General features: G+C 40.9%; 1 protein-coding gene across 2 annotated transcripts in view; it reads left to right on the forward strand.

The window, feature by feature from the left end:
• Positions 1-1,644: 1,644 nt before the first annotated feature.
• SCD (stearoyl-CoA desaturase) overlaps positions 1,645-21,974 on the forward strand; it is a 45,325-nt gene continuing 24,995 nt past the window's right edge. The window contains exon 1 of one of the 2 annotated variants that reach the window (XM_077259156.1): positions 1,645-1,744. The gene's annotated coding sequence lies outside the window, so the exon portion shown is untranslated. Of the gene's footprint in view, positions 1,745-13,231; positions 13,533-21,974 lie in introns of those variants that run through there. The other variant, XM_077259157.1, reaches the window with a different exon arrangement.

Raw genomic sequence — 21,974 nt, forward strand, 5'->3', positions numbered from 1 at the left:
GTAACACAAGACCTCTCTAAGAAATTCATATAGATAGGCCACGAGAATGTATAGTTAAAAAATACAAACTTTATTTCAAACAAAAGAGAAAAAGTATCTCAATCATAAATATAAACACATAAATGTAATGTTAATGATGCCTCCAATCTAACATAGGTCCTGGTGAAAAAAATCCACAGTATCTAAATCTCATACAGTATAAACATATCATTCGATATGCCACCTAGTAGCTATTAATATAGATGCATCAATATGATAACGGCAGCTATACAGACAGGTTAAAGTGCATGGTGCCTATGTTTTATTTTATGGCTTATTTTTTGTTTTATTTTATAACGATACCACACATGATTGGAAAAACATCTATGGTGTACCCATACATATAATTAGCCACTGATATGCCTCAGATACTCCAAAGCGAAATACCGATATCAAACTTATTGGACTGATCTGCTCAGCCTCCCTGTAGTCAAGTGCAAATGTGCTGACAGGAGGTATTATAGAGGAACCTGTATCAGAGATCTAACAATAGTGTTTTAGCATAGCAGACAAAAGTCCTCTGCATGCGGTATAAAGGCTCCCTATAATAAAGTGCAAATGTGCTGACAGGAGGTATTATAGAGGAACCTGTGTCAGAGATCTAACAATAGTGTTGTAGCATAGCAGACCAAAGTCCTCTGCATGTGGTATGGGGCTCCCTATAAAATGCAAATGTGCTGACAGGAGGTATTATAGAGGAACCTGTATCAGAGATCTAACAATAGTGTTTTAGCATAGCAGACAAAAGTCCTCTGCATGCGGTATAAAGGCTGCGCACTGAAAGAACTGAAACCTGTGGCATAGTTACCAGGATAGAAGACACCGGACCTGAGAACCCCTACGCGCGTTTCGATGTATATTCTTCTTCCGGGGGCATTTTTCTTTGTCAGAAAACAAGTACAAAATTTATTGCTTGGAAATTCTGAGACATGTTGTCAGAAGTTTATAGACTAAAAGAACAATTTACATTTTACTCAAAAATATACCCATAAAGAGAAAAATCAGACAAACTGAACATTTTGCAGTGGTGTCTTAATTTTTTCCAGAGCTGTATAACATAGTTCCCTAAAATTTTAGATCTCTATGTTTTCCATAAGCAGTCTCCTTTAAGGGATATCATCAGAGTTTGTGTAGTTTTGACAGACATAATACCAATGCTTGCTGTACTATTCTTGTCACGAAAATATCAATATGGCAGAACCTTTTAATGCACATGTGAACAGATCCTAATGCTTTATAGTACATTTACTACGTAACTTAATGTAAATTTTAGCCATGTGCTACATATGAGTGCAGTTATCTCGCTTCTAGTACATATGATGAGAATAAACAGTTAAAAAAATCTTTCCCTTATATAGATATCTTTAAATATCTGTAACAGGACACGTTCAAAATCACAGAATACATATTATGAATACAGATGTTGAAATAACTAATTATGTAACAGGTTTTATCATAACAATCACTATTCGCTATATTGTAGATAGTTAAGCAATCTATAGTTTTATTATCAGACGTATGACAAGGTCAATTTTTGATCCTGTTGTGCCAGGAGGATGGACTTCTAGATAACATCACAATCAGATGAGCTCTGGTATAAAGCTGGTGAGTTTGTCACTGCATGTCATAATCTGGATCAGGGGTGGAACAGATATTGCTCTACACTGTGGTCCAGCACTTTCACATCCCGCTACAATAGTTTCTGGTAAGTACATACAACTTGTAAGTATTTTCCTAGCAACTTCAACTTTTTTCTTCTTTTTTACACAAGTCTTTATAAAAAATAATGTACGGTATATATAAATAATGTAGCACTCTTAAGAAGTTACTTTAGAAGTTGTTTTATCAGGTTGGCCAGTCACAGGATCTTGACTATGTCACAAAGTCTCTAGGTAATTGCGCTCATAACAGTGATGTAAATACTAATATTCTGGCTAATACGGTACCATAATATATTTTTTTTATTGTACATCTCTCATAATATTCTAGTTTCTAGCTCATGCTACATACTACCATGTCAAATAGGCATTTATATATTCTTAACGGGAACCAGCCTGATCTGCAATCCGAATGTTGTGAAGCAAAAGAGGCTGAGTAGACTATTATATAGGTTTGTGCAAAAAAGATAAAGCATAAATCAGATTTTATAAATCCTTGTTAATGCTGGCCTGTAGCAGCATTCACACTGAAAGATTATCGTGAGCAAGCATTAGTAAAAATGCTTGTCTCACAATTATCTTTCAGTGTAAAGAGACTGCCGATCACCCAATGAATGACCTTTGTGTGAAATGATGTTTTGTGCAGCGCGAAAGATCATCATTCTCTAAACAGGACTTGCACTGCCGAAAACAATGGTAGCCTATGTGCACTGAGTGATCTATTACACATCGCTCAGCATGTATCGTTTACTGTGGTCTGTCTTCCTATGTAGACAGGCTATTACGTGTCTTCCGATCAGTAAATATTTACTGATCGGCAGTCGTTAAAGCCCCCGTCTCACTAAGCGAGATCGCTAGCGAGATCGCTGCTGAGTCACAAGTTTTGTGACGCAACAGCGACCTCAGTTGCGATCTCGCTATGTGTGACACGTACCAGCAACCAGGCCCCTGCTGTGAGATCGCTGGTCGTGTCGGAATGGCCTGGACCTTTTTTTGATCGTTGAGGTCCCGCTGGGTAGCACACATCGCTGTGTTTGACACCTTACCAACGACCTCGTTGACGACTCAGACACTGAATCGTCATAATAGCTCCCATGTGACATCGTTGTACAGATCGCTACTGGTCGCTGGTGAGATGTCAAACAGTGAGATCGCAGCAGCGATCGTTGGGAAGATCTCACTGTTTGACATCTCACCAGCGACCACATAGCGACGCAGCAACGATCCCTGACAGGTCGTAATCGTTGTCGGGATCGCTTTAGCGTCGCTAAGTGAGACGGGGCCTTTAGTGCAACTAATCAGTCTGTGTAAACAGAGTGACAGCTCTCTCTGTGTACTCTCAGGAAGTGAAGGCTGTCAATCATTAAGTGAGAGCACTCACTGGATGTCTTATCCCATAATAAACACAGATTTAATTGGATAGCGACAAACTTGTATTCAAGTCAATAGGGCCTGAGTCAGTCTATTGCTATGCCATTTTCTGATTCTGATAGCACATTCTTTTTAAATGTGTTGGAAATGCTACTTTATTAAATGTACTAATATATTTTTATTATCTTAATTACCCAAATTCCCCAATTTCCAGACCAATCTGCACTACTTATGTGTTTATTTCAACAAAGAAATGTGGCGCTCCACTTTTTTCTTTTATGGCGCATGACTAGTGCTGTGCTTCCAGGGGGTCTGTCTGACTCAGTTTTCAAGTCTTCCAGATGACCCTTTAAACACATCACTAGTCACATGCTGGCACAGAGAAGGTAGGTATGCTTTGTAACATATTTGTGCAATATTTTTTGGCAAGGTTAAAAAAAAAAGGGTGAGCCAATTCTAGATTTCCCATCCACAATGTTGACTCAAAGATCCATTATTCACAACCCATCAGTGTAGAAGTTTCCAAGCACACTGTACCCTGTACTACTTAAGAGTCAAAAGAGTGTATAAAGGAAAACAGCCAACACTTATCGGCATCATAAGAATCTTTTGGTTAAAAAATATTTACAAACAAAACACATTTTCTTTCAAATGCCACTACAATAATAGGGTCAACAAAAGCAATACCAAAAGCAAACAAATAGAGAGGCACTTATTCCTGTGTTTCCCTTCTTCCCTTTAATGGCCTTTTTCTGTTTTTCCTTTTTCCTCTCCTTCAACTTTTTCCATCAATATAGCCATGTGAGAGGTTTTTTTGGGGGGACGAGTTGTACGTTTGAATAACATCATTCATTCTACCACATAGTGTACTGGAAAGCAGGAAAAAGTGCGTTGAAATTGCAAAAATAGTTAATTCAAAACCCGTACCGTTTTCATTTTTCGAGATATAGGGCTGTCGTATGGGCTTATTTTTTTGCACCCTGAGCTGATGTTTTTACTGATACTATTTTGGGGTAGATATGATATTTTGATTGCTTTTTATTGCATTTTATTGCAATGTTGCAGCAGCCAAAAAATGTCATTTTGGCGTTTTGATTTTTTAAATCATGCTATTTGTTGATCAGTTTTATTTACTTTACATCCTTTATATTTTGATGGATCTGACTTTTATGAACGTAGTGATGCCAAATATGTGTATTTTCATTTATTTTTTTAATTTGGTTTACTTTTAGTGGGGCATAAAGGGGGGTGATTTGAAATGGGTTTTTTTCATTTTTTTTCAACTTTTTTCAAACATTTTACTTTAAGGCTATGTGCACACGTCAGGATTACTTGCAGAAAATTCCTGAGAAAAACCTGAAATTTTCTGCAAGAAATCTGTAAGAAATCTGCATGAGTTTTTGGCCCGTTTTTGCCACGTTTTTGGTGCGTTTTTTTTTCCGGACATTTCCCAATGCATTTTATAGTGGGAAGTCCGCAAAAAAATGCAAAATTAATGAACATGCTGCGTTTTTTACCGCGATGCCTTTTTTTCGAGGAAAAAAACGCATCATGTGCACAAAAATTGCGGAATTCGTTCTAAATGATGGGATGCATATTGTATGCTTTTTTTTGCGGTTTTATAGCGTTTTTATTGGGAAAAACTGCGAAAAAAACGCAAAAAATCAGCAATGTGTGCACACAGCCTTAATGTTAGTCCCTTTAGAGCTTAAGGGAATTGAAGCTGTGATCCCTCGATCACTTGTGCTATAGATAGCATTGTATTAGCACTGCTATGTAAAGAAAAATTCAGTCTCATATGAATGTCAGCCATGGGCTTGCTTTCACAGGAGGATCATAATGACAGGCATGGGGGTTATAAGCAGACCCGACTATCATGACAACCCATAGGCGCCCCGAGATCACGTCACAGGTACGTGAATGAGAACTTGGGATGACACACCCCCCTGATGGTACGTGTTAAATGCTGCTTTCAGAAACAGTGTGTGAGTTTGAGTGGTGTGGTGGTGGGGCTTTACATGCGGGCAATGTTAGCTGCAGCCTGCGGCTAACGCTGTCCGCTATTAAAGTGAAATATTAATTTCTCTTTAGCAGCGGGGACAGGTGTGGCTTCCTGTCACCCGTTGCTGCTCCACTGGCATAGGGCGGGCCCCCTTGATTCAGGGGCCCCATAGCCACTGGCTGGGGGCCCCTAGAGCAGTGAGGGCCTTAGGCAGCTGCTGGCAAGTATGCCAGCAGGTGTCAGTGCCTGGGCCCACCTGAGAATCCTCCGGTTCTTTGGTGGGCCAGTACGACCCTGCAGGGACATGACATATGACGTACATGTGCATCATTTGTTGTGAAGGAGTGAAGACTTGTAAGGATTAGGCTATGTTCATATCTACGTTAGCAGCCTCTGTCGCCCTTGTTTGTCGGGTGAAATGATCTTTTTTTTTTTTGTGTGTATAAACAGGACTTATTACAGATTGTTCAGTGCGCCTCTGAAGCATGGTCTGTCTGTGTAAAGAGGGTACTAAATGACCACTGAACGGCAAACATAATGCCGATCAGCAATCTTCTAATGCTTCACACCACACAGTGTAGATGCACCATAAGTGTCTTAAAATGAGTTACATTTTATTGAAGCTGTGCATCTCAATTTTGGTAAAAAGAAATTGCTTTAGGTAAGCCAATAAAGAGGTGGTGTAAGTTAGAAAAAACGGCCTAACATTTCAATCAAGGTGCACCACAAATCTATTAGACCATTCCGCTGCGAAAAATTTGCACAACTTCAATTTCTGTCTTCTCTGATTTAAACGATCTATATTTTTTACAATATTAATAAATCTGCCACAATACATCAATGCTTAATACATTCTAGTTTTGCTGAATATTATAAAGGATCATGTGAATTTTGCATAGAAAATCTCAATATTGTAGCAAATTAATGTATCAAAAGTTTATATACTAGAAAAATTGGGGCACATCTACCTATTTACACCACAATGAATACGTATAAAGAAAAAAATTAACTTAGTGCAAATGGTTCCATTATTAAATGATTCAAAATAACAAAATTAGCTTTGGTGCAGCATATAACAATGCAGACACGCTTAGTCTGGAGTAGAATGGATCACTGAGCCGTACACAAAATATGCCATGCACACCAAATAGTACACATGAAATACTAGAATCTAAATCATAAAGGCAGAGATAGATCTGCAAAGGTGTATACCAAGTGTGGAGAAGAGATTTGGTGGAAAATTAATAGAAAACACCCTGGATTGCTTTGGATGCAGTGAGTCACTTGTCCCCTGAATGTTTACTTCTTCATCTCATCACAGATTTCTTCTCCGCACCTGGTAGAATACATGTAGCAGATCTATAGCTGCCTTTATGTTTTTGATTCTTTCCTGTGTACTGTTAGGTGTGGGAAGCAAATTTGGTTTATGATTCGATGATCCACTCTTCTCCAGACTTCCCACTTTATTAGACTAATATTATCCACTAGATGGTGGCCCGATTCTAACGCATCGGGTATTCTAGAATCTGTATGTAGTTTATTTATGAAGTTTTCAGAATAATGCAATTTACACACAGGATTCGGACGGCCGGCAGCGACCAATTAGCGAACCGTGGTTCAAATTGCCACATAGTTTATTGCCCAGCCACGTAGTATATTGCCCTGCCACGTAGTATATTGCCCAGCCATGTAGTATATAGCACAGACACGTAGTATATAGACCAGCCACGTAATATATTGCACAGCCACGTAGTATATAGCACAGCCACGTAGTATATAGCAGAGATGTAGTATATACCACTGCCCATGCAGTATATAACACAGGCCACGTAGTATATAGCACAGCGATGTAGTATTTTGCCCAGCCTCGTAATATATACCACAGCCACATAGTATATAGCAGTCATGTAATATATTGCAGCCACGTAGTATATAGCACAGCCACATAGTATATAGCACAGCCCATGCAGTATATAACACAGGCCACGTAGTATATAGCACAGCGATGCAGTATATAGCACAGACACGTAGTATATAGCACAGACACGTAGTATATAGCACAGACAAGTAGTATATTGCCCAGCCAAGTAATATATTGCACAGCCACGTAGTATATTGCACAGCCACGTAATATATTGCACAGCCACGTAGTATATAGCACAGCCACGTAGTATATAGCACAGAGACGTAGTATATAACACTGCCAATGCAGTATATAACCCAGGCCACGTAGTATAGAGCACAGCAATGTAGTATATTGCCCAGCCATGTAATATATACCACAGCCACGTAGTATATAGCACAGCCCACATAGTATATAGCACAGAGATGTAGTATACACCACAGCCCATGCAGTATCTAACACAGCCCACGTAGTATATAGCAATGTGGGCACCATATCCCTGTTAAAAAAAGAATTAAAATAAAAATAGTAATATACTCACCCTCCGTCGGCCCCCCGGATCCAGCCGAGGCATTTTCCGATGCTCCTTGTGACGCTCCGGTCCCAAGAGTGCATTGCGGTCTCGCGAGATGATGACGTAGTGGTCTCGCGAGACCACTATGTCATCATCTCGTGAGACCGCAATGCATGGACCGGTCACCGCAGCGTCGCGAGGAGCGGGAAAGGCCTCGGCTGGATCCGGGGAGCCAATGGAGGGTGAGTATATAATGATTTTTTTTTTTTTTTTTTATTATTTTTAACATTAGATCTTTTTACTATTGATGCTGCATAGTCAGCATCAATAGTAAAAAGTTGGTCACACAGGGTTAATAGCAGCGTTAACAGAGTGCGTTACACCGCGGTATAACACGCTCCGTTAACGCTGCCATTAACCCTTTGTGAGCGCTGACTGGAGGAGATTATGGAGCGGGCACTGACTGCGGGGACTAAGGAGCGGCCATTTTGCCACCGGCCTGTGCCCGTCGCTGATTGGTCGTGGCCGTTTTGCCGCGACCAATCAGCGACTTGGGATTTCCGTGACAGACAGACAAAAGGACAGACAGAAAGACGGAAGTTACCCTTAGACAATTATATAGTAGATTTCTAGCTCCTTTGGCAATTTTGAGGCATTTTTACCTCATATACTGTATCTATTTATACTTGCGCTAAGCACAAGGCAGGTTTACTAGGTATGTTATGACTGGGCAGAGTATATTCTGCCAGGGCAGGGTATGTTCAGGTGCTGTTTCCAGGTGTCCCCTGCCCCAAGTCTTTTCCTTGATTCCTCACTTTTTGTTGTGTTTTCATATTTTTATCTGGACTCCAAATTTTTATGATGTAATAAAAAGTTTGATTCTTTTAATGTTGTATAAAATAAATATATATATTACACACATCAGATAACACGCTATGTGACCTGAATACATATGATATGTGAAGTCTGAGCAAGTTCCTCACAGCTGAAGAGGTAACTACAGGTCGTCAGCCATTTGACACATCAGAACAGCGGGTTTGAATCATTTCCTATTAATTCCCTCCAGGCTGTAGCTTACAGTCCAGCTTTGGGCGCATGCTCCTTTCCCACAGACAGGGCCAGGGCTTGTAGAACAGTGAAGAACGCAGAGAAAGCCAGCAATTCTACGTCATGTAAACCAATGTGAATACTGCTGCATTCAGGCCACAGCTTTTAGCGAATATGACAACAACAAAGCACGGTAGATATAACGATCAATCAGGGAAACCGCTCTCCTCCACTGCTGGGGAATATCTGCCAGAATTAACCATTTCAATAGTTTTATGACTCTGGTGCTTGTGCAGAGGCTTTCAGAATCGACATTGCTCTATCTTTGTATACGCAAATGTGATACATGACATGACGTCACAACGGCAGTTTTGGGATCATATGTAAAGGGTTAACCTAATACACAAATCAAGAGAAAATATATAGACAGTTATTTCAGAAGGAGATTCGACTGGTCTTGATGCTGCAGACATCTGTCCTGAAAGGATTATTATTATTTATTTTTAGAGCACCAACCAATGATTCCATGGTGCTGTACATGAAAAGAGTTTACATAAAAAATATAAATTACAGAGAACAAACTAACAATGACAGACTGGTACAGAGGGAACAGGACCCTGCCCTTGTGGGCTTACAGTTTACCAAATAATAGTTAAAGGGACAGTAGGATGGGGAGAGGGGGTTGCAGCAGCTCTATTGGTGGTGGGGTGGCAGTGGGTTATTGTTGGCTGTAAACTAGCTTGAAGAGATGTATTTTCAAATTCCGTCTGAAAGTTCAGAAACTGGCAGATAGTCGAATGTGTTGGGGCACAAATTCCAGAGTATGAGGGATCCTCGGGAGAAGTCTTGGAGGCAATTGGATGCGGAATGTATGCGTGGAGGAGAAAATAAAGTCTTGAGAGGACCGAAGATTACGTGTTGGAAGGTAACGGATTAACGTGGATCTGTCACCCGCTTTCCCAATGCAAACTGCATACATTATAACGTAGATCTCTGAGACCTGAGGCACATACTTACTTTAAAAATCCGGAAAAAATCGGTACCGGAGTTATCCATGTCCGTGTGCCCGTGAGCTCACGTAGGCCATACGTGCGGCACACGTGTGCCGCCCGTGTGACGAGTGGGTACCACACGGAGCGTGCAGGAGACAGCGCTAATGTTTAGCGCTGTCCCCTGCATCGTGCTGAAGCCATGATTCATATCTACTGTGCAGCAGCGTTTGCTGCATAGAAGATATGAATAATAGTGTTTAAATGAAAGATCCATGTGTCCGCCACCCCCCCACCCCCTGTGCGCCCCCCCCCCTCTGTTCAGAAAATACTCACCCGCATCCCTCGTCGGCTGTCGCTCCATCCTGGTCTGGCCGCGGCTTCCACTGTATGTGGTCACGTGGGGCCGCTCATTTACAGTCATGAATAGGCGGCTACACCTCCCATAGGGGCGGAGCCGACTATTCATGATTGTAAATGAGCGGCCCCACGTGACCGCATACAGTAGAAGCCGCGGCCAGACCAGGAAGCAGCGACAGCCAACGTGGGAGCGGGTGAGCATTTTCAGAACAGCGGGGGGGCGCACAAGGGGTGGGAGGGCGGCGGACACATAGATCTTTCTTTTAAACACTATTATTCATATCTTCTATGCAGCAAACGCTGCTGCACAGAAGATATGAATCGCGGCTTCAGCACCATGTGGGGGGGACAGCGCTTACTGTAGCGCTGTCTCCTGCACGCCACAGGGACCGCGCACGGAGAACGTCCGTGTGAGGTCCGTGTTTAACATGGACCCATTGACTTTAATGGGTCCGTGTAACACGTGCGCTCCCACGAACACTGACATGTCTCCGTGTTTGGCACACGGAGACACGGTCCGCAAAAAATCAATGACATCTGCACAGATGCATTGATTTTAATGGGTCTACGTGTGTCAGTGGCTCCGGTACGTGAGGAAACTGTCACCTCACGTACCGGAGCCACTGATATGTGAAACCGGCCTTAGAATAGCTGTATAATTTTTTTTTATAAAAATCACATATTTACCCCCGCTTTGAGGTGGGCTGCGGCGGTGAACCCACCTCAAAGCCGCGACATGTCTGCTGTTTTTTACAGCTGACATGTGCGCGCGCAACTAGTTAAATGCCGCCGTCAAGCACTGACAGCGGCATTTAACTAGCGCTCCCGGCCGCGCGGCCAGAGGTTCTCGCACCGCTGACCCCCGTCACATGATCGGGGGTCAGCGGTGCATTGCCATAACAACCAGAGGTCTCCTTGAGACCTCTATGGTTGTTGATGGCCGATTGCTTTGAGCGCCACCCTGTGGTCGGCGCTCAAAGTACACCACCATTTCTACTACATAGAGGTGATCTGTACTTCACCTCTATGTAGCAGAGGCGATCGAGTTGTGCATGCTTCTAGCCTCCTATGGAGGCTATTGAAGCATGCCAAAATTAAAAAAAAAAAGTGTTTAAAAATATAAAAAAATAAAAAAAAATATAAAAGTTCAAATCACCCCCCTTTCGCCCCAATCAAAATAAAACAAAAAAAAAATCAAACCTACACATATTTGGTATTGCCGCATTCAGAATCGCCCGATCTATCAATAAAAACAAAGGATTAACCTGATCGCTAAATGGCGTAGCGAGAAAAAAAATCAAAACGCCAAAATTACGTTTTTTTGGTCGCCGCGACATTGCATTAAAATGTAATAACGGGCAATCAAAAAAACGTATCTGCACCAAAATGGTATCAATAAAAACGCCAGCTTGGCACACAAAAAATAAGCCCTCACCCGACCCCAGATCACAAAATTGGAGATGCTACGGGTATCGGAAAATCGCGCAATTTTGTTTTTTTTGTTCGCAAAGTTTGGAATTTTTTTTCACCACCAAGATAAAAAACAACCTAGACATGTTAGGTGTCTATGAACTCATAATGACCTGGAGAATCATAATGGCAGGTTAGTTTTAGCATTTGGTGAACCTAGCAAAAAAGCCAATCAAAAAAACAGTGTGAGATTGCACTTTTTTTGCAATTTCATCACACTTGGAATTTTTTTCCCGTTTTCTGTTACACGGCATGGTAAAACCAATGGTATCGTTCAAAAGTACATCTCGTCCTGCAAAAAATAAGCCCTCAAATGGCCATATTGACGGAAAAATAAAAAAGTTATGGCTCTGGGAAGGAGGGGAGCAAAAACCGAAAACGAAAAAACGGAAAAAGCTCCGGGGGTGAAGGGGTTAAACTCAACCTCCGTCAACAGAACCTGATTGCCAGCTCCTCAGTACACCTACTGATACTGAGATCTCTCATTGCCCAGTGCAATCTTCTGCTGTCAGTCAAGCTGAATGGACAGTGACCGACCGAATACATAAAAAAAAAATCTCATGATTACATCTTGAATCAGGAGCAATCTCACACTTTAGATTAGGATTGCATTTATGACCTTTACTAAGCATAGACCATCAATGTAAAAGTAGTGGACAACCTCTTTAAATCACAGATTTACTTATTTTACTACAGGGTTCAAATGATAATACATAAAGAGCAGGAAAATGTCTGTAGTCAAATGTTTTATATTTACAAATTCTAACCCTATGATTTACTGTTCCTGCAATACCATGGAAAATTTGATTTGCCAAATATGGCAATAACTCGGCAGTATATATAAATATATCTTCATATATGTGCAAACATACATCATATTTAACCCTGTTGTAACATCCATAGTATAATAATAAAAACAGACCGGCCATAGAAGGAGGATCGTTCTAAGGCCAGGTTCACACAATCATCAAAAAAATTGTCAGTTTCATCCAGAAAACTCAAGACAATTTTTTTGCGCACTTATCATTCATGTGCACACTGTATATAATCCATATTTTACAGCAGCAGCTATTAGTCATTTTCAGGATCATTTACAATTTCCTAATTTAAAGAACTGCAATGAATCTGTAAAAATCGGATGCTATAAGGTTTTTTTTTGCGCACCTATAGACTTGAATGGGTGAGTCTCATCAGATTTACAGAAGAAACTAGTGCATGCTGTGATTTTTTTTTTCACACGCAGATTCGGACTGTGAAAAGTTTACTCGTCTGCGCTGCCGCATTAAATAACATTGATGTTCGTTTCTTTACGTACAGCACTCGAACCGAAAATACGGTCGTTTGAACGAACTCTATTACTGTTAAACACCCTATAAGCTGTAGACTAAAACTTGCTTGTGCCCAATGAATTTAACATACAAAAAAAACCCTTTACAACCAGCCTCTGTCAAAGTAAGTGAATTGTGACGGGTGTAAGCTGCTGTGACTGCAATAATATACAAACAAGTGCAGAAACACTATCTCTGTGTTCATATACATATTGTGCGCTGACCGCTTTAGTAGAAGGTCAGTTTTGCTGATTGTAGGGCACATTGATTAGACACAATCACCATAGTGTACTGTGTGTTACAGTGTGAGAATGAGCAGTGGGCAGGTTTGCTGTCTCTCTCTATGATTATACTACAGTTGTATTACTGTAGTGTCTGGTATAATGATTTGCTAGCTGTCTCTGTATCCTTCTCTGAATTACATCTATTTGCAAGTCACAAGTCATCTTCCAGGTACTGCAGGGTTAATAGCTGGAGGTGTGGATATGCTCAAATTCCGGCTTGTGAAGCAGTCAGAAGTCAGCAGATTGCTGGCGACCAATGGAATTGTGCAGATCATGTGGCACCAAACTTCACTACGCCAATAGAATGGCCGAGCTCTTAGTGGAATAATGTACGGGCATCATTATCATTTCAATCCCCTCCGTCAGCAGCAGCAGCAGCAGTGCAGGCAGCAGGGCACAGCTTCATTGGGTATCACATGTACCAAGCAGCCATCATTTCCTTAACCAATAGCTGCAGCAGAGCCTGGGCATCGTCTGTACACAGCATTCATCTCTGCAGTATATGACAGATTATTACCCACTGCTGCAAAACAAGCTGCGGAGAAACCAGGATCCAGCACATAGCAGGTACTAATGCACTGACTGCCTGGCACAGCAGCTCCCGCAGAGGGGTGACGACGCACCACGTAGATTCCTTTGTGCCTTTTCATGTGAAGATGTAGGAAATATAGCCTAGTCTAGATCACTGTATTATATGCTTTTTTTCCACTGGTCTTTTTTTCTTTTGTGCTTTGTATTAATTGAATGGATCATCAGGGCATGCTAAATCTAGGACACATTTCTAATTTCCCTGGTGCGCTGGCATCATTAATAATCCTTTTTTTCTGTATATCTATAGACATCTAATGTTTATGCTATGTAGATAAAATGTATTTGGATTGATGTAAATATATCTATCTATTCATTCTAATACAAATGTATCCACATATTCATACATTGTATAAGCAGTATGTTTGTGTGATTTCAGGGGAGGACGTACGGACATATCTATTAATATAGGTGCGAGTGATGTCCATTTATGTAAATTAGGGCTTGCTGTTCTATATTAGGCTGCAATTTTCCTTCGCTCCAAAAAAAGAAGGATGTTGCGCATGTATGGGCTGCAGAACATGCGGCATCACAGAAAGGGCAGAGACTCACATTTCTGCTTCATACATAGGACATAGATGTTATTATGACGTCTGTCTTTACTGTCACACCCCCCTTAGGTGAATACATTGGCACAAATCACAAAATTAAACAGAAAATAGTGATCATAGCATTCTAAATGTATCACACTGAACAATGCCAAGGGGTATCCTGGCAATATTTTCTATGAAATGTTGATAATATGCCATAGACGAAAGTGTGTGCGACGTTCTGCCCTCTTTCTGTTGTGCTTGACAACATGCTGGCTGCCTTGCCTTACTGCCTAAGACGAGGTGGGCTAGTTTGTAGAATACATAAAGGTAGATGTAGAGACAATGACACATTTCAGGAAAGCTCAATTGTGTTTGCATTTGCTTCTATGTTACATAGACCTCCATTTTCATTGAGAGACCATATTTGTGCTGCGAAATCTGAGGAGAGCAGGCCTTTGTTCATGGACTGTCTCTTATGTTACTCCTTTGCAGTCATTTTTTTTTTCATTTGTGCTAATTGTTGTGATGCGACATCATGTGTCAGGATTACAGCATGCAGTATACGTGGGGGCTCATTAAAGGAAAAGCCACACTGCACAACATCTGCCAATGATAGAAATGTATCCCTAGGATGTTAGAATATATTTAGCAAAATATGAATAGCCATACTGTATATACAGCGCCAGTATTTGTCAGATGGAATATGATGATGAAGAATTCAGAAGCCAAATATAAAACCTAAGCAGAAAGCCAGGGATCCATGCATTTCCAGGAATGTATAAGACAGACTAATATGTGCTTTCAAATAGGGTACATTGGCTGTGATAAAATTAAAGTAATATTTTTGGGACTTTCATAAATAAGCTAATCCTGAATACATACGGTACTAATCTTCTCCTTACAAGAGGGAGTGATCAATAATTGAGCAGATAAGCCGCAGGCAACTTTAATTTTCCGACGCGGTCCTGCCTGCAGTTGCTGGGTGTCTATCCACAGACTGCAATTTTCGGATAGCTTTGCAGTGCAGTATTGGTAAATGAAATTTCTGGTAATCATTAAAGCTTATTATTAAACCTCTTATAATTGCAAGAGTGCTAAGTTATTTTACATGTTAGTGTACATTCACCAATGTTGTGCTCTGAATAAAAATGGCATTTTGATGCACTCAAGACATTCAAGGAATCTTTAGGAAAAGGGTTACAGCTCGAGCTTTTGTCTTTTGGGGTGCTGTTTACATAATTGGATGCAATCTTGCTTTTTTTAGTACAAAATTGCTTTGGGTGTATAATATGAATCAGGCCAGGAATAATTAGCATATGGTGCATGCTTATAAATGGCGTCTTGGCTGGTAGTTGGAGGCATTATTTAGCGGATGCCTTAGCACCTGTTGACACACAGCGCTCTAAGCTTTTCATAGATGCTCTTTACTGAGCCATGAGTCACTTGAATCCTTGTATTTTCTGCAAAAAATAAGGAAATTTCTTTTGTTTGGTTTATATGTAACATAGGTAAAAGCTGGAGAATCTGCTTCCCTTACAAAAACCCTTCACTAATCTTATATTGTCCTTATTATTCTGCTCAGCATGCCACCAAAGCACAGTTACATTTGAAGTACGGTAACAAATGAATTATGATGCCTATGGCACATGAAAGAAGTGAAAGTTGAAATGTCATAATCCGTATAAAACAGCACTATTCCAGACTGCCTAGACATTTTCCATTGGCACTTAAAGTTCCACTCCAGCAGGTTTTTTTCATTTCATTGCTGGAGTGGTGCTTACAATCCAAGTCCCCTGCCCCCTGTGTGATACTCACCTTCCAGCGTTTTCATCTGTTTTTGCCACTGATCCGGTCCTTTTCCTGCAGTTTGTGACCTGCCGGCTGTTCCTGTGTTTCATGGAGCAAGTCAATGTACTGTATGTCTATGAGAGCCTCGTTCTGACCTCATTCTGGCCCTCATAGATTTGCATTGAGAGCTTGTGACATAGCTTCTGACTTCCGACGAGTCAGAAGCTGCACTCCCAAGATGGTGCCACAGGACCGAAAAATGATGAATATGCCGGTGGGTGAGTATATGACCGGGGGCAGTTCACTTACATTTAAAGCACCACTCCAGCGGTGAAAAAAAGTTGGTTCCTTAACCTTGTAAAGATCCATTTCCATTTGTATATAATGGATTCTTATTGAAAGGTTTTCCATTTTTGTAAAACCTCTGTCACCAGGCGCAGCTTATTATGTTTTTAAACTGTGCTTTTCACAACTTCCCTGGGTTAAGCCCTGAGTCTACGCCGCTGCTCCCATTGTCTGTAATTGTATGCAGCGCTGACATCATGTTGACAGCACTTTAGGCAATCAGTGAGCTCAGAGGTTGCTGTTTGTCCCATGTATAACAGTTCACTTCCCCACCATTTCTCAATACTAATGATTCTACTGAAGGATGAAATCTGCAACAAGAATTACCCGGCTTGATTCCAGTAGAATACTTCATTCTTCCTTCAAGTGACTTAATACTTCACGTGTCATCCTGAGATAATCACCTTTTCAGTAAACTTTTCAATTTGACAGTCGTCAATTATTTCTCATATAATAATAGTCATTTATCTCTACCCACGGAAATGTCAAACCAGCACTACAAAGAGCCTATCTTCAGTTTGAGGGCCTGCTTCCCATGAACTCATCAATAAATCCAATTAAGAGAGAAAACCTGAATTTCTCATGTTCAGAAGATACTGTACTTTCATTAAGAAATAGGTTTTTATGTTGAGATTGGACTAATGTTTCAGTACATTCATCATTAAAATTGCATTATGGCTAGCAAAGAGAGGACGTGATAAATGACATGAATAAAAGCAGGGTGGTATGTTGCACTTTCACCTACTGACCTAGTTATATGGAACCATACCATTGCATATGCATCAAAAGCTTTTGAACTGTAATAACCCAATGAGTGGGAAGGGAAGAACCGCATGACTTCTCAGAGTAACATAAGTTTATGGTTGTTATCAGCACATTTTTGTAATACAACATACCACAGTACAAGCATATGTCAGTTTCCTCGAGAAAAGACTGCTGCAAGCGAGTGAAGGCTTAATCATCAGATCATATTGTGTTAGTAATGGCACTTTCTTTCATCATTCCTTAGCTCACTAACAACATTGATAATAATCAATAATATAAATCTATGCCCTAATTTTTGTTAGGTGTCGAGTTCCTCCAGCTGCACAGGGCGAATCTCGAACCATGTCTGCTGGGGTCTCCCATTCTTCTCCAGCCACAGTGGAACCTGCTCAGCGGAGACGTCAGTCCCAGCGCCTGGCTTGGACAGATACTGCACGTTTGGTTACTGCTGCCCTTCCAGGTTCAGCCATTATAACCAGTACTGTTCGGCGGCAAGCAGGCGCTCCTGGGACTAAGTCCTGCTTTTTTCCTTCTGAGCATGCCCAAGGGAAGACCTCTCATTGGAAGTCGGAGATCACATGCTCAGGTCCTGTAGCAGCTCCTATTGATCCACTAGGAAGATCCTGGAGAGCTACAACTATAAAAGTTTCGCATGGCCGCACGGCCATGCGCTAGTATCATTTGTGTTTGGCTGTTGCCAGCGGATACGTTACCACTCAATTCATATGTGGTGTGAGTCTGTTTAGCTTTGGGGCTGTACACTCAGGCAGGCAGCTAGCGTGTAGCTAAACTTTGGTTAATTGTTCTAATATTTTTGGTCCTTATATTCCATGCAGTTCATGCCGTAATCCTGAGACCTCCATTGATCACTCAAAAGACCACTTACAAGGATAAAGCTCAGGAGGTAGACAAGCACGGATATGCTTATGACTTTCCATTGGATCTGTACACCACTCTTTGTGTGCACTCAGGCAGGAGTGCCTTTTGCTTTTTGAGCTGGGCACTTTTGTATTGTCTTCTCAGCTATTGGTGGGTTTTTCAGAACCTGGACCACAACTGATTTTGGGATCTTAAGTTACGAGGGGCGTTCATTAAAGATTTCCCCTGACCCACTTCCTGTGGACTGAGAGCAATGAAACTTGGCACAATTATTAGTTCTCCTCTACATAGGTGCAACCTAGGGACACACACTTCTCCCATCTCTTTAAGCAACTGTAAACACCTCGCTTGTGGAAGTCAACAGGTTGCTCCAAAAGCCACGTTGTGACTTTGGAAATCAGAGCCTCATCATCTGGAAAATGCATGCTCTTCAAAAATAACTTCGTTGTTGGAAAGAGGTGGAAGTCCGATGGTGCAAGGTCGGGTGAATAAGGGGGATGCGGTAGAATTTCAAAGCCACAGGAGCATGCTTCTACTTGGGCAACGCGTGAGTCATGAACTGGCACATTGTCTTGCAGAAAGCGGACACCTTTGGTGAGCATGCCACATCTCTTGGTTTTGATGGCCTCCTGCAATTTCTGCAGCAGTGAAGAATAGTATGCCCCAATGATTATGGTACCCTTTGCTAGGAAATCCATCAATACTACACCGGGCTGGTCTCAAAATACTGTGAGCATGACCCTGCCTGCTGAGGGTTGGGCACGTGCCTTCTTTGGAGGCAGTGAGTCATGATGCTACGATTGAATTGACTGGACTTTAGTCTTGGAATCATAGTGATGGACCCATCTTCCATCCTGTGTGATTAATCTGTTGAAAAAGTCCTCCTAGTTTCCATAACACATCGTCAATAGAGCCTGAGACCATTCGACTAGTTCCTGCTTCTGGAAAGGTGTGAGCAGCCGGGGAACCCAGCGAGCGGATACCTTATGCATGTGAAGATGGTCTTGGATGATTTTTTCCATGGATCCCACACTAATCTTGACATTTTGGGCTAGGTTGTGAATGGCTACAAGGTGATTTTCCAAAATGGCGACCTCCACTTGCTGGATGGTGTGTACATCAATAGTAGAGCAGGGTCGCCTTAGAATTAAAGGTGTTTTCACCGAAGTCCGACTACATTTGAATTGATGATGCCAGTTTTTGACTGCATCACATGATGGGGAATCATCATCATTATCAAACTTCACACCACGTCAGCACCTGTAAAATCAAGATTATCAGTTTTGAGTTGCAAATTGGCACGTATCCTATAGAGACTTATATTACTACATACAGTACAGACCAAAAGTTTGGACACACCTTCTCATTTAAAGATTTTTCTGTATTTTCATGACTATGACAATTGTAAATTCACACTGAAGGCATCAAAACTATGAATGAACACATGTGGAATTATATACTTAACAAAAAAGTGTGAAACAACTGAAAATATGTCTTATATTCTAGGTTCTTCAAAGTAGCCACCTTCTGCTTTAATGACTGCTTTGCACACTCTTGGCATTCTCTTGATGAGCTTCAAGAGGTAGTCACCGAAATGGTCTTCCAACAATCTAGAAGGAGTGTACTTTATGTGCAGTTTCAGCATCCTGTGATAAACAGAAGTCTGTCAGAGGAAATCTTTAATCTTAAAATGACTGTCCTATCTTAATGATTAAGCCCATAGATAGGGTACTTTCACACTTACTATTTTGATACAGTGATTAAAGTCAAAAATAGTGGTGGATCCAAAATTTACAGTCTTTACTACATAATTTCCCTCACTGTAACATCCAGTCCTGAGATTCACTTTAATTTTTTTTTTAAAAAGCAGCAACAAAACAGCACTAGTAAAAGCACTTTTTACGTGGACTTAACTGAAGATATACCAAATCATTCCTACAAACCTTCATATCAATCTTCTCTTGTCCTGCTCTGTGACTATAATGGTAACGTTGTCAGTTAGCTACGCGATTGGCTAAGGATGATGAGAGTAGGTAAAATAAAAAAAATATTTTAAAGGAAGCCCGTCATCATGTTTACTCTATAAAAGTCATTATAATCCATTCTTCAGCCTTGTAATCTATTCCTCACAAAGCCCTCTCTATCACCGTGGCAGTGCAGAATAGTTTTTTTTTTTTTTTTAAACTTTGATGTTGTCTAGCACTGTATTTGAAAGGAGTCATTGGGGTGGTCCAATGGGTATCTCCTGACTGGAATGGAACCCATACTCTACCTTGTAATGGTACCCCCACTTATAATTGATGTACATAACCAGCAAAGTCTCATTTGAACAGAGAGCCTGCGTATGTCCAGACGTGAGACTGCCAACTGCATCAATAAAACCAATGTCATCTACATCAAAAATAGCTGGAGGGGCGGCATTACAAAGGAGAGAGGGGGCTCCAGGGCATGTTCCAGAGATGTCCATTGGAATGCTTGTCACTTATTAGAACCCCATGCAGTATAACTTCAAGGCATTTTTTATAAAGTATGTGGCTCTGCCAGCAAGATATACACAAAGGCCTTGTGAGTAAGATTAAAAGGCTGAATTTTGTGGTAGCAGTGACTTTTAAAGGGAAATCCTGATGACCGGTTCCTTTTACAAAAGTCTTGGTTATGGCAATTGTTACAAACTTTACCTAGGTGATAGTGAAATTAATGGTTTAAACACCTGTTCAGGGCAGAAAAAATTGAAAGTGGCATCATCCTACAAATCGTCATACTCCTAACTTTCTAAGAGAAGCAAAAAACATTTAGTGACCCTTAAAGAGCCATTTATAAATAGATATTCATAGCACCCATGTATAAATAATATCAGGCTAGAATTGCTCTCTGATGCCCAAACATGCCACTAGGAGTTAGATCACTTCAATAAACGCACATCAAAGCTTTTTACTAGAAATATAAATTGCTTTCATAGCAGTTGACTCAAAATATGTGAAGTGACATAAAGTCTGTTATAAAAAGTTCCTTTTTAATTTTGCTTAGAAAAGGCACTATAAAATCTGACTGTTGATTTGATTTTAATGTACAACCAGGCAAGTTTGTATGGATATCTTTGACTTTGCTAATTTTGTGAAGAACTAGACTCATAACTGTCTGCCATTTCTTTCCCTTGCTTTTCTCCTGTACAATGTTTTTCTTTATGTTTAAAAGAAAAGGAATTTGCCTCAATACGTATCATATACTGTATATATATATATATTTGGGGAAATAAGTATTTGATCCCTTGCTGATTTTGTAAGTTTACCCACTGACAAAGACATGAACAGTCTATAATTTTAAGGGTGGGTTAATTTTAACATTCAGAGATAGAATATCAAATATAAAATCCAGAAAATCACATTGTATAAATTATATAAATTTATTTGCATTTTGCAGTGAGAAATAAGTATTTGATCCCTCTGGCAAACTGGACTTAACACTTGGTGGCAAAACCCTTGTGGGCAAGCTCAACAGTCAGACATTTTTTGTAGTTGATGATGTGGTTTGCGCACATGTCAGGAGGAATTTTGGTCCACTCCTCTTTGCAGATCATCTCTAAATCATTAAGATTTTGAGGCTGTCGCTTGGTAACTCGGAGCTTCAACTCCCTCCTTAAGTTTTCTAAGGGATTAAGGTCTTGAGACTGGCTAGGCCACTCCATGACCTTAATGGGCTTCTTTTTGAGCCACTCCTTTGTTGCCTTGGCTGAATGTTTTGGGTCATTGTCCTGCTGGAAGACCCAGCCATGACCCATTTTTAATGTCCTGGCGGAGGGAAGGAGGTTGTCACTCAGGATTTTACGGTACATGGCTCCATCCATTCTACCATTGATGCGGTGAAGTAGTCCTGTGCCCTTAGCAGAGAAACACCCCCAAAACATAATGTTTCCATCTCCATGCTTGCCAGTGGGGACAGTGTGCTTTGGGTCATAGGCAGCATTTCTCTTCCTTCAAATACGGCGAGTTGAGTGAATGCCAAAGACCTCAATTTTTTTCTTATCTGACCACAGCACCTTCTCCCAATTACTCACAGAATCATCCAGGTGTTCATTGTCAAACTTCAGACAGGCCTGCATTTGTGCCTTCTT

The sequence above is a fragment of the Ranitomeya variabilis genome, chromosome 4, assembly GCF_051348905.1.
Source record: "Ranitomeya variabilis isolate aRanVar5 chromosome 4, aRanVar5.hap1, whole genome shotgun sequence".
Classification (NCBI taxonomy): domain Eukaryota; kingdom Metazoa; phylum Chordata; class Amphibia; order Anura; family Dendrobatidae; genus Ranitomeya; species Ranitomeya variabilis.